Source organism: Mchenga conophoros, linkage group LG2 (genome assembly GCF_057382185.1).
Source record: "Mchenga conophoros isolate Kocher_MC1m ecotype Shallow Benthic linkage group LG2, M_conophoros_male_GT1.1, whole genome shotgun sequence".
NCBI classification, from domain to species: domain Eukaryota; kingdom Metazoa; phylum Chordata; class Actinopteri; order Cichliformes; family Cichlidae; genus Mchenga; species Mchenga conophoros.
This window is the reverse complement of record NC_140527.1, coordinates 2,279,797-2,292,013: the sequence shown is the minus strand read 5'-3', so window position 1 is coordinate 2,292,013 and position 12,217 is coordinate 2,279,797. Positions and strand designations below refer to the sequence as shown.

Here is a 12,217-nt window from a genome sequence, read left to right as displayed (position 1 = left end):
ATTGTAGTAACTTACTTACAGTTTAAAGCATCTTGACATGACTGTTGTTGTGATTTGGCACTGTATAAAACAACTGAACTGATTTGGGTAACATTTTAATCAATAAACCAAAGTTGCAGGTCATGCATGGCGCCGATTCCCAGCTGTGCTAAGATCCTAAATGTTTGCAGTGCGTGCCCACAGCTGACTTGATTGAAGCGTCGCCCTGTAACCATGGCAACCGTAACGCTGCCGCCTGGAACAACAGAACGTAGCTGTCAAACAAAACCCAAACAGTCCTGACAATATGAAACCGGAAAGTACCGCAGTGTAATCCATTTATTTCAACAAAGTAACTGTATTCTGAATACCACCTTTTTAAACGGTAACTGTAACGGAATACAGTTACTCATATTTTGTATTTTAAATACGTAACGGCGGTACATGTATTCCGTTACTCCCCAACACTGTTGGTTGGTTAGGTCTCATGTGCAGCTGGAATATTAGCAAAATTTGTTCCAAGTCCAATCTGGGAATCAATGGGAAAATTTATGTTTCATTGATGGGATAAAGAAATTATTAATCTATTTCTTTCACATTGTATTCTGCACCATAATGCTCAGTTACGCGTACTTCGAGAATTAAAGGCACACTGCTTGCTTGATCAGCAGCTCATTCTCTAAACTCGATTTATGACTCAAACATATTTCAGATAAGTTAAAAACTGAACTATGTTGGTGGACTGAATCAGTGCTTTTTCCACAAATCCTACAGATGCTAATATGAAAACATGTTCAGCAGCTCTGTTTTCTCTGACATAGAGAACACACTTCAAGATCTAACTTGTGTTAAATCTGATTTAAGCTTTCAGATAAAAACTAACAGATGTGATCTGTTTATGGATCTCGGAGCTGAGCCTCATGTTTCTAGGATTTAAGCACAGCAAAGCAAAACTGTGTTGGAAAATGAGGAATCACATGCAGACTGTCACGGTTTGCCGGGGCAAGCTGTGTGGAATATGAAATAGGACCCAAAATGCGGCAGCTCTGGTGCAGATGAGTGTTTATTTACAGGGGTGTGAGTACAAACAGCGGTGGCGACAAAACATGAAACCGGAAACCTAAACTGGGTAAACTAATAAGACAAACCAGAATGAGGATGCAGGGAGGTCCGGAGAAATACATACGGGAGACCGAGGGGAAACAACACAGACGAACCAGCGATTACCAAGACAGAAAATACAACTTAAATACACTCAGAGAACACAGGGAGATTACATACAGGTGGGAGACACAGCTGGGAGTGATTAACATGACGAGACCAGGGAGGCAAACTGAAAACACTCACATAAGACGCAGACCTTCACAATAAAACAGGAACACACGGGGGGGAACAGGGTAAACACCAATTAGAGAGCAGAACCAAAATCGCGAAGAGAAAACACAAAACGCTGGGTCAAAAGGACCCAGGATCATGACACAGACATTAGATACAGAAGGACTGAGACCATAAAGATAGGTGTTGGGAACCCAAGAAAGTAGAACACAAAGAAGAACACAAGAAGCTCATATTTTTGAGGAACAAAGCTGCCTTATATGATGTTTGGTGTTTTTAGCAAAGGAAGGATTCTTTAAGGAAGTTCCAACTAGAAAAACTAGTACCTGCACGCAGTATAGCTTTAGTTTGCAGCACAGCTGACCTTTGTGAAGCATCAACAGTAACAACTTGTTATGTAATACAGCTGTAAAACAATATAAATAAATATAATATAATATATATATAATATATATATAATAATAATATATATAATATAATATAATAAATAAAACAATATCACATGTCAGGAATTTGTTTCATTACACTCAAATTCAGATCATATATCTGATTTGTTTAATGTTACGTAAATAAAAATGTCTCACTTCACATTGTGGTCCTAAAGTTCCAAAGGACAAACTGTTAAAGGAGGAAACAAAGCAAACTTACAGTTTCTTCACACACCACCAACAAGCTCCACTCCACACCTGGACACTATCAATCAATCAATCAAAATTTATTTATATAGCACATTTTTAAGACCGAAGTACACCAAAGTGCTTTCCATTAAAATCACAGTACAAATAAAATCACAATAAAATATAAATTACAAATATATAAAATATAAGATAATTCCATAATCTAAATACAGAGCCAGATGTAAATTACCCTAATTTGCCTTAAATGCTAGATCAAACAAATACGTTTTTAAACGTGATTTAAAAGACTGAATGGAATCTGACGCGTGAATATGAAGAGGGAGAGTATTCCATAGCCTGGGTGCAGCAACGGCAAAGGCATGGCCTCCTCTGGTCTTCAGCCGAGACCTAGGTTGCACCAAGAGCAGTTGGCCCGATGATCTTAGTGCTCTCTGAGGGCTATACAGACAGAGGAGATCAGCTAGGTAGTCAGGTGCCATATTGTTCAAAATTTTATAAGTAAACAATAGAATTTTAAAATCAATTCGATATCTGATAGGAAGCCAGTGTAAATTTTTCAGAACAGGGGTGATAGAGTCAAACTTTCTAGTGCCGGTCAAGAGACGTGCTGCGGCATTCTGGACCAGCTGGAGACGCTGCAGAAGAGAAGATTGTAGACCCAAGTAGAGAGAGTTACAATAGTCCAGTCTTGACATAATGAAAGCATGAATGAGTTTCTCCATATCTTTGTGTGGTATGTAGGGTTTAGCCTTAGAGATTAGGCGTAGTTGATGAAAGCTAGTTTTTACCACATTAGAGACCTGTTTGTCAAGTTTGAAGGAACTATCCATGAAAACTCCAAGATTCCTGGCAGTATCAGTAAGGTAGTTAGCAACAGGCCCAAATGTGTCAGTCAATTGTCCCAGAGGCATATTTTGGTCAAAAACAATAATTTCTGTCTTCTTTCCATTTAAAGTAAGAAAGTTACGTGATAACCAGTCCTTGACATCACTCAGACAATCAAACAGAGGATGTTTGATTGTCTAAACACAGACACACAGGTGAGCTGCTTCCTGGAAGGAGGCGGGACTCCACCTGAAATGCAGCACAGGTGGGAGGGTGGAGGAAGCAGATTTTCACATTAAGAGCACTTTGTTTTTGAATGAATGTGATTTCACACTGTTGGTCAGAAACCATCAGAAACTTTACATTTCACCATTTCTCTTTCTTAGCAGATTCAGGTATCATTAAATAATAAAGTCATTTTTTTTGTCAGCGATAATTCTCAACAAAATTATTAAGGTGTTTATCATTTGTACAGGACTGTGATGGCCTTGAATGAGGAGGGGGAGAGTCATAACAAACAGTCGTATTATCTAAGGGAGAATTGTTATTCCCGTCAGCTTTTGCCTTGAGCATCCAGCTGCCGCGGGGGTGGGGGGTGGCACATGAGATGAAGATGGTAGTTGTTTTGGTTAGTGGGAACAAACAAACTGCTTCCAATTTTACAGTAGTCTAATGTCCGTCACTGGTCACCAGGTCTCTCAATTCCCGTTGTTCTTCAAAAAGATGTTATCCATATAGTAGAGCCAAGATCTTATCCGTGTTGCGTTCAATAAACACAGTCTGAGTACCCACATCCCTGCCCATTGTCTATCATGTTGACCAGCCTTGTGGGATTTTGAACAGCTGTAGCTGCTTCTTGTTCTTCGATAAGCCAGGTCCGAGCCAACTCCAATCAGCCAGAACTCTGTTATCATGGTTACAAATTGGTAGATGTTGTTCAATGTCCTCCATCGAGAGTGTCGCCAGACACACGAAGCAACCGACCATCGAGTATCCGGCAGTAAACGTCTCCGCAGGACAATCGGGCTCTCCCAAGCCCATGAGGGTGTCAATTCCGTTAAGGGACCAGTTGATCAAATCCATAATTCTTCTTTAGGTTTTTAGAGAACAAGTCTGGGAGACTCTCTTAGGGTTAGAGAATGAGCCAGACTATACAAAAGACATGGGAAGCCAAGCAGGGAAGATAAGGGAGAGGGAGAAAGAGAAAGTGCGACTGCCTCCGTCAAGAGCCAAGAGAAGAAAAGAATCCCAGTTAATCTTGTATTAAATACACGTATATAGTGCATAAAGGTAAATTAGGCACTATACATGGCTTTTATAATTCTGTTTGTTGTAATGAAGTATTCTTAGTGAGTACTTGATTGCAATGTCAGAGTAAAGTCTCACAGCCTTAAACACATTTGTACCTCTCCCTCCATGACTAAAGAATGTGTCAGACGTAATGTGCAGAACCAAACACTGATACTTGGGTTTAATCTTTAGCAAATGAAACACAAATGAACTGTTCAAAGGTTGTGAGTTTATTTCTTGGATAAAGCCAGAGGTCCTCTGAGTCTTTGCACCGTCGGTCTGCGCTCAGTAGCCAGTTCATTATTCTGTAAAAAGACTGTCCTTTCGGAGCAGGAGGTGTGGAAATGTCAGGTTTAAAGATCTGAACTACTTTAACACGGTCCAGAAGATCAAGTCTGAGACGCTCTTGGTCAGCACAGGGCTAGAAGAAGTCTGATCCATACTGGTCATGCTTTTAGTTAGGGACAGCTCAGATATATTCATGAAAAAAACACAGAAGGAAGAAAGTAGAATAAAGTTTTAATAACCTGGTTAATATGCAGACACACAATATTTGAGGAAGTTAAACATTCATCTGCTGACAGTGTCATAGATGGAACTAATAGGGGCGAGGCATTTGAATTTACATAAACTAAATCTAATGTATAATCAGGATTAAAGTGTAATTGAAGTCAAACACAGTCAGTTAGTCTTTTTACAGCTCTGTTAAATAACATCTTGTTACTGTTGATGCGTCACAAAGATCAGTCTTCTTCCATGAAGACTGTTTCCTTGGGTGTTTTCACCCAAGGAAACAGTCTTTTTTGTTTCCAAGGTCAAATGATGTCAGCATCCAAACTGAAACCAGGATGTTTGGAAAGGATGTGGGAGAAATTCCTGCTCGTTTTAACAGCAACTGGAAATGTTTGAGGGCTGAAAAGCAGATTTTGATTGTGAAGCTAATAACTAATGAAAGATAATCATGTTTCATATTTCCTAAAGATCAGCTCATAATGAGCCAATCTGTTTTCAGTCAGAAATCATAAATGAAACACTGACAAACACATGAAACATGTTGATTCTTTTTCTGTTGGCAGGTTCTGGTCTGAAGGTAAAAACAGCGTGCACAGTAACATCAGATCCAGTCTGTGAACCACTGGAGGGATTGGACTGTGTTTCCTGACTGGGCAGAACAGAAGTTTATTGACGCCTCGCTTAAGTTAAAGTTGAGCATGGAGCCTCTGCCGCATTCACTTCAAGTTACAGCGCTCAGTGGTCAGCGTCTCCCAGACATCACTCATATCACTGAACCTGTTTCCCTGACTCTCTCTGGTAACCATTCTGAAACCATACAGTTGTATGTGTTTAAAGCTCCTCTCACGCCGCTAGTCTTGGGTTATCCCTGGCTACATCAACATAACCCTGTGATTGGAAGAAGGCAGTGTTGGGGAGTAACGGAATACATGTACCGCCGTTACGTATTTAGAATACAAAATATGAGTAACTGTATTCCGTTACAGTTACCGTTTAAAAAGGTGGTATTCAGAATACAGTTACTTTGTTGAAATAAATGGATTACACTGCGGTACTTTCCTGTTTCATTTTGTCGCGGGTCAGGACTGTTTGGGTTTTGTTTGACAGCTACGTGCTGTTGTTCCAGGCGGCAGCGTTACGGTTGCCATGGTTACAGGGCGACGCTCTCTCTCTCTCTGCGACTGTGTGTTTCCTGGGTGAGAGAGCGCCTTTTTGTTGTTGTTGTTGTGCTAAGCTAACAGGCAGAATGCTACAAGCATAGCTCTAAAGAATGTAGCATCATGGGCAGTGTAGTCCGTGCTGCAGGGAGAATGGACTGCCATACACGTTATGGGTCTGTGAGCGAGGAGGGAGAAAAAGGGGAGTGGAAAGGTACGAGTTGTCGTCGAGGAAAAACGGGAGCTGGAAGCATGTAAATATAATAATAACCACTGCAGCCAAGAAGAGAGCCTGACGAGCCCAGTTGTAAGTAAGCTATTAAGACTCGACTGTACACTGTGTTCGTGTTTTCCTCCGAAAACAATAAGTTCCGTTGGAGCAGCCTTTCAACGCCTCTCTCTGTCTCTCGCAAGAAAAGTTGACCCACACAACAAAGTAAAGCTATTTTTCGGCTACGAGCCGACAGGGACCCCGCCGTATTAGTCAGAGGTCCCTTTACTACAGTTCAGAGTCGCGGACCTTCAGTAATAGTAATAAATCACACAGCAATAGTACATTCACGTTGTTGTAAAAAGCATGATAATATATTAAGTAATCCAAAGTATTCAGAATACGTTACTCTCATTGAGTAACGTAACAGAATACGTTACAGAATACATTTTGGGGCATGTATTCTGTAACGGAATACATTTTAAAAGTAACCTTCCCAACACTGGAAGAAGGAGAGTATCCTGGGGTGGGGAGAAGAATTTCACATGTCCTGCTTAAAGGCCGCCACTCCTTCCGTGGACCCGCTAAACCACTCCCCGCTCTCCGATTTACAGAAATGTTTCACAGGAACTGATTCCTCCCAAAGGGTGAACTAGTTTGTTTCCATATATTACCTCTGTATGAATGTACTTCTTAAATGAGAGCAAGTGTTTGTCCTTTTTTGTTCCTCAGGTACAGTACGTGATATTAAGGGCAGGCGGTCAACACAAGAAGCAGAAGTCCTTCCAAGAGGGAGCTGCAGTGAGGACACAGCCTGGTCACTGAGGTCAGAGCTCAGAATCTGAAACAGCTCAGATTTATATTCTAGGGGTTGTAAAATAAGATCTAAATATATTCATAAAGAAACCTTTAGATAATATTTTTAAATAATAGTCATAATTATGATTAATAATTAGAAATATCAGACATTTAAGTGGATTTTCTGTCACACGTATCGTGTTAGCCCTGCGATAAACTGGCAGCCTGTCCTGTCTTTGTCCTGTATCAGCTGGGATAGGCTTAATCCTGAATTGGATGCATTGTATTCCAATTATGTAATCTGATCATTTACAAACTCAAGGTATCTAATCAAAATGTAAGTAATAATTATAAAATGGGAAAGCAGAAATAAGTGTGACATAAATGTAAATGTGTGAGCTGACATAGAGGACAGCTACATGTAGTCTGAAAAACCTTTGTTGTCAAGTTTGCAGGTATATCAGCACGAGACATTCTTACATAGAAGAGACATTAAAGTCTCTGACTCAGTGAAGCATTATTGGTCCCGTCTGTTTGGATAAATATAGTAAGTTGATGTTTGTCCATTTATTGACACATTTTCTTAAGTGCTTATCCAGTTCAGGACCACAGTGGAGCTGCAGCTGGATATGTTCAGTAAATAAACCTTCCAAAAGTCAACAATAAACCTGCATCCATGTACGTTGTTGTCCACAGGATGAGAAAATCAAAGTGGAACACTGTGGAACATGTTAATAAATGTTTATGTGTTTATGCCTGTGTCTTTCACAGGAGGCGCTGGAAGGTTTCCCTAATAGTTCCTGGTGAATCAAAGCAGAACCATAAAGGTTGCTGGACTGCATGATGGCATTACCCCTGAGCCGTCATCCTGTTAAAGGAGGAACCAGTTAGAAGCTGTTTTCAAAGTAGCTGAGCAGATTTCATCTCAAGTAAGCGATTAACTGTTTGTTCATCTGTTCTGCCACTTAAAGAGCATTTAACGACGTCTTTTGAGTGTCCAGCTGAATTAATTCTACTGGCTCTCATGGTCATTTGTTATTATAGACATATTTTTCATGTTCATCCAGCTATTTAGTAAATTCTATCTATTTAGTAATATCCGTCAGCTATAAAATGTAATATAAATATAAAAATATCTAAATATCTCCTGTCCTTCATGTTTTAATGATGTAAGTCTGTTTACATTAGCATTCCTCACATATCAATGAGATGCTGTACAGTACAATCCTACTGACACAGCAGAGGGATAACGACGGCTATTCAACATCATTACACGACACATTCGAGCTGCATGATGCAGACAAAGTGACTAAATCATCTTTTTGTGGTTTATTGTCTTCAAACCAGCAGACAAAGCTGATGGCAGAAGATGTCAGAGAAGAACTTCAGGCCGTGTACTGAAAAGGTATTTTTTTCTTGTTATCAAAAGACATTTGGAGTGGCAGCTTCTACAAGTGGTTGCACTAAAGTAAAGCTTACAGTCTAAGAAATCACAGTGTTGATATTCAGCACAAAGAGAAAAGCTCACTTGTTTGAATTTATTTACAATCATAGTTTTATAAATTCTGACTGTAAACATCTTTTACAGCTTTGATATTGTTTGACACTAGATATCAGGTTTAATTTAAAGGTTTCTGTGTCCCAATGAGCCATTTACACTGATCAGTGTCAGTTTAACTGTAACACATTCATTATTTAGATTCAACAGAGAAATAACTGAATGTAAAAAATGGCAGCCCTCAGGCAGGTTTATAGAGATACATGCATGCATTATGAAATTTGTGTATCCCAGATAATTGTTATTCATCTAGTCATGGCAGACCTACCTCTTCCTCCCAAGTTAACTGAAACCCAAAAGAACTAGTGGGGCTATTTACACACTCACAACCAGTGTGGGGTAAAAAGAGCCACCAAAAAGCTGTCAGCCACAGATGTGCTATAAGAGTTAGAAACTCTACTTATGGAGAAACTTTCTAAGTCTAACAGAGGACAGGTACTCCTGCCCAAATAACATGATATAACCCCACGTACAGCCCAGCCATAAAGTGAACCAAGTCATTTAGTTAAAGACTGCATGAGACCAAATGTAACCAGCCTGCACCCACCTGACATTTCTTCCTCCTGAATTAAATGAATGAATGGATGAAAGTTAAATTACTACAAACCTAATGATAGGTTTGTAGCTTGAACCTATTCGCTGGAACGTTGAAGACAATAATTTGTGTGTGTGCGTGTGTGTGTGTGTGTGTGTGTGTGTGTGTGTGTGTGTGTGTGTGTGTGAGGTCAAGATGTGACCCTGTGAAGACCCTCCCCAAAGCTGGTGCCAGGAGCGGCTCCATCTGAACAAAAGGCTCTTATACTTAAAGAGATATATACGTGTGTTTGCTATGCCATATATCAACAAGAGAAGATACGACCTCTCCTAGGTGTGATCTATGCCAGAACACTCTGTAGAGGAGTGAACGCACTCCCCTCTTCATGCTACACAGAGTTGTTACAGACCTCCTAGGATGAGACATTCTTTCAATCTACAAATGATTATATACTTCTAAGCATATATGAGTAAATATTTCTAAGCATAAATGACAATCAACAATACAAAACCTAACACCTAAAGCCACTAGTTCCCACACTGGAGCTCCCTGACACTGTGTGTTAACCGTATTTAGCTTGTATCAACAGTTGTAACAGGCTAAGCCACCTGAGACACTGCATTGAATGATTGTTCCTGTCTTAATGGTTTCAGCTGACTGGTTTCAGCTCAGATGTTCTGCTTTTAATGATTTGGAAAATGGAAGCAAAATCACACGGAGCGTGCTATTGTTTGTTTTTTAATATGATGGACTGAACACAGGACGTGTCTGACTAAGCAAAGATTAATCATTTCTACCTGTCTCTACTGTTTCAACTGACATTTGCTGATCTGTAATTGTCAGGATATATATTTATTCCAGCTCTCATAGGGCAAAGGAATGACTCAGACTTGTCAAATGTTCTTTGATTAGATAAACACTACGAAGTTCATAATTTTCTTACAAATAAAACTATAATGACAACCATGAACAGCTGTGCTTATTTCTGAGACATGAATGTAAACAATTTTGTATTTTTAATGTGTTCATATTTAGACAGTGTGCATTTGTAGGCTGAAACTAAAGGTGAACCTGAGGTGATGGTTAACAGAAAGTATATATAAATATAAAACAATATTGAAGTAATGTTTTTACCCTGTGCAGCGTGTGGACGCTGTGCACGCAATCACCTTATCACTATTCACTGTAGTAAACATGCACCGCTAGCTCACGTGACTGACTCTGTCTCCATGGTTACATCGTATATTATTAGCTATAGCTCTCTGCAGCTGTAACACTTTCACACTTTGCCCGAGTAAATAACGAGGGCGATCGTGGCTCAAGAGTTGGGAGTTCGCCTTGTAATCGGAAGGTTGCCGGTTCGAGCCCCGGCTCGGACAGTCTCGGTCGTTGTGTCCTTGGGCAAGACACTTCACCCGTTGCCTACTGGTGGTGGTCAGAGGGCCCGGTGGCGCCAGTGTTCGGCAGCCTCGCCTCTGTCAGTGCGCCCCAGGGTGGCTGTGGCTACAATGTAGCTGCCATCACCAGTGTGTGGATGACTGGATATGTAAAGCGCTTTGGGGTCCTTAGGGACTATTAAAGCGCTATACAAATACAGGCCATTTACCATTTGTAAGTACATATTGTTACAGTCCTAATTCCAATATGATTCTTCATAAATCCTGCTTTGAAATACTGAACTTTAAAATTGACCTGATGAAAGATAATTCACAGTGGCACTCTGTCAGGATCATTCTGGATGTAAGATCACTGTATTAATCTGAATCCTTCTGAAATGTGCTGTGAGTGAATGCTGATGCAACTCACTGTGGGGAAGCTGTTAATAAAATGAATCTGTGACACAGCGGTTTCAGTGTTATTCTGTTATCGTTTGAGGGCTCTTAGGTGATAAACCTGGACCTCCAGACACCTCTGGTCCATACGCCGCGTCCAATGTACGGTGGGGGAGCCAACCCCAGGGCAAAATTTATTTCCACAGGTCCACTAGGCGTCAACCTTAGATCATAAAATATTTTCTTCGCACTAGTGCCCTCCAATTCTCACATTAACCGTCACTGTCACCATGTTCATATTTCACACAATGAAACACACAGAGAGCGCGTCTCACATGCAAAAACACGCAGAAACCTCTGAGCTCACCTTTGAACTGCAAGCGCACCACAAGCCAGACTCTATTTCATATGCTGAACTTTGGCCGCGTCTTAGAAATTCTCCCCGTTTCTTGCAACAGAAGCCAGTCATACACAACGTTAAATGTGGAGGGTAACGTGGGCTGCAACTCTAGTCTCAACATAGAATGTTTTTAGTATCTTGCTAGAGCCAGTTCCTATGACACTGGAATTCAGCCTCAACTCATGATGTTAGTATCTCGTGCCGAAAACCAGACACCGACAAATTTAATGTGAAAATGCGTGTAACTCAGCGAACAGATTAATTTGGAAAGCCCAATATGCACATTTGGTATTTATAATACAACAGGCTGTGCTTACCTTTTTATATTTGGACCGGTCCTCTGCTCGCCTGGCCTCACGATCTCACCACAGGCCAAATCTGCCTTCCTCAGCACATCAAAGATCCGGGTCACACAGCACCAAATTGTTAAATCCTCCCAATTCTTTCGATCTTTGGGCTGAAGGAAGGACACTACTCGGTGTATAAATGCTCAATCAACAATCCTTTATTCCATACAATTCAACACTTTATGAACATAAACCATCCGGATGGGGAGACATGCATGCAGAGGGACACAGCAAACATCAAACTGGTGGAGGGTTACTCAAGCTCTTCTAGCCTCTAGTGGCCCCCACCTAGTCGTAAAAGCCTAAACGTTCTTAGCGAGCCTGACTTATGGCCTTTGCTCCCTATTTTGTCTGCCTTCAACAACGGTGGGGGTGATGTGCTCTCTGTCTCCTCTACTATCAGAAAAAGCAAAGTCCTGACTCTCCAAAAACAGTATTTCTTATAACTCAGCAGTATAATGCATCATAAACAAGATCTATCTTACAATATAAAGCGCCTTAAGGTGACTGTTGTTGTGATTTGGCGCTGTATAAATAAAGATTTTTTTAGTTGCCACTTTATGTGTGTGCTTACCAACTGTGTGTTATTGCTGACCTTGTATTGCTTACAATACAAGGTCACTGTGAGAAAGTGTGCATCCAGATGACCGGTGCTAACATCTACACCACGTTTTCCACAGCAGAGGGTAATCATGTGATTTGATCACGTGATTTACAGCAGGACACACCACTACAGCTACACAACTTACAGCTGCGTTGGAACGGAAGAGAGATCAGCGATGGAATTACGACTCTTTAAACACCACAGACACAAGGAGCCCGGACCCTGATTAAAACTGACTGACAAATTACTTGTGCA

At 40.7% G+C, this 12,217-nt stretch overlaps 1 long non-coding RNA gene across 1 annotated transcript; it reads left to right on the top strand.

Moving 5' to 3' along the window:
* The first annotated feature begins 5,757 nt into the window (after positions 1–5,757).
* On the top strand, positions 5,758–9,802 carry LOC146581448 (uncharacterized). Its single transcript, XR_014888506.1, has 5 exons — positions 5,758–6,044; positions 6,681–6,774; positions 7,518–7,675; positions 8,094–8,151; positions 9,029–9,802. It is a non-coding gene; the product is annotated as an uncharacterized LOC146581448 (long non-coding RNA).
* The last annotated feature ends 2,415 nt before the right edge of the window (positions 9,803–12,217 follow it).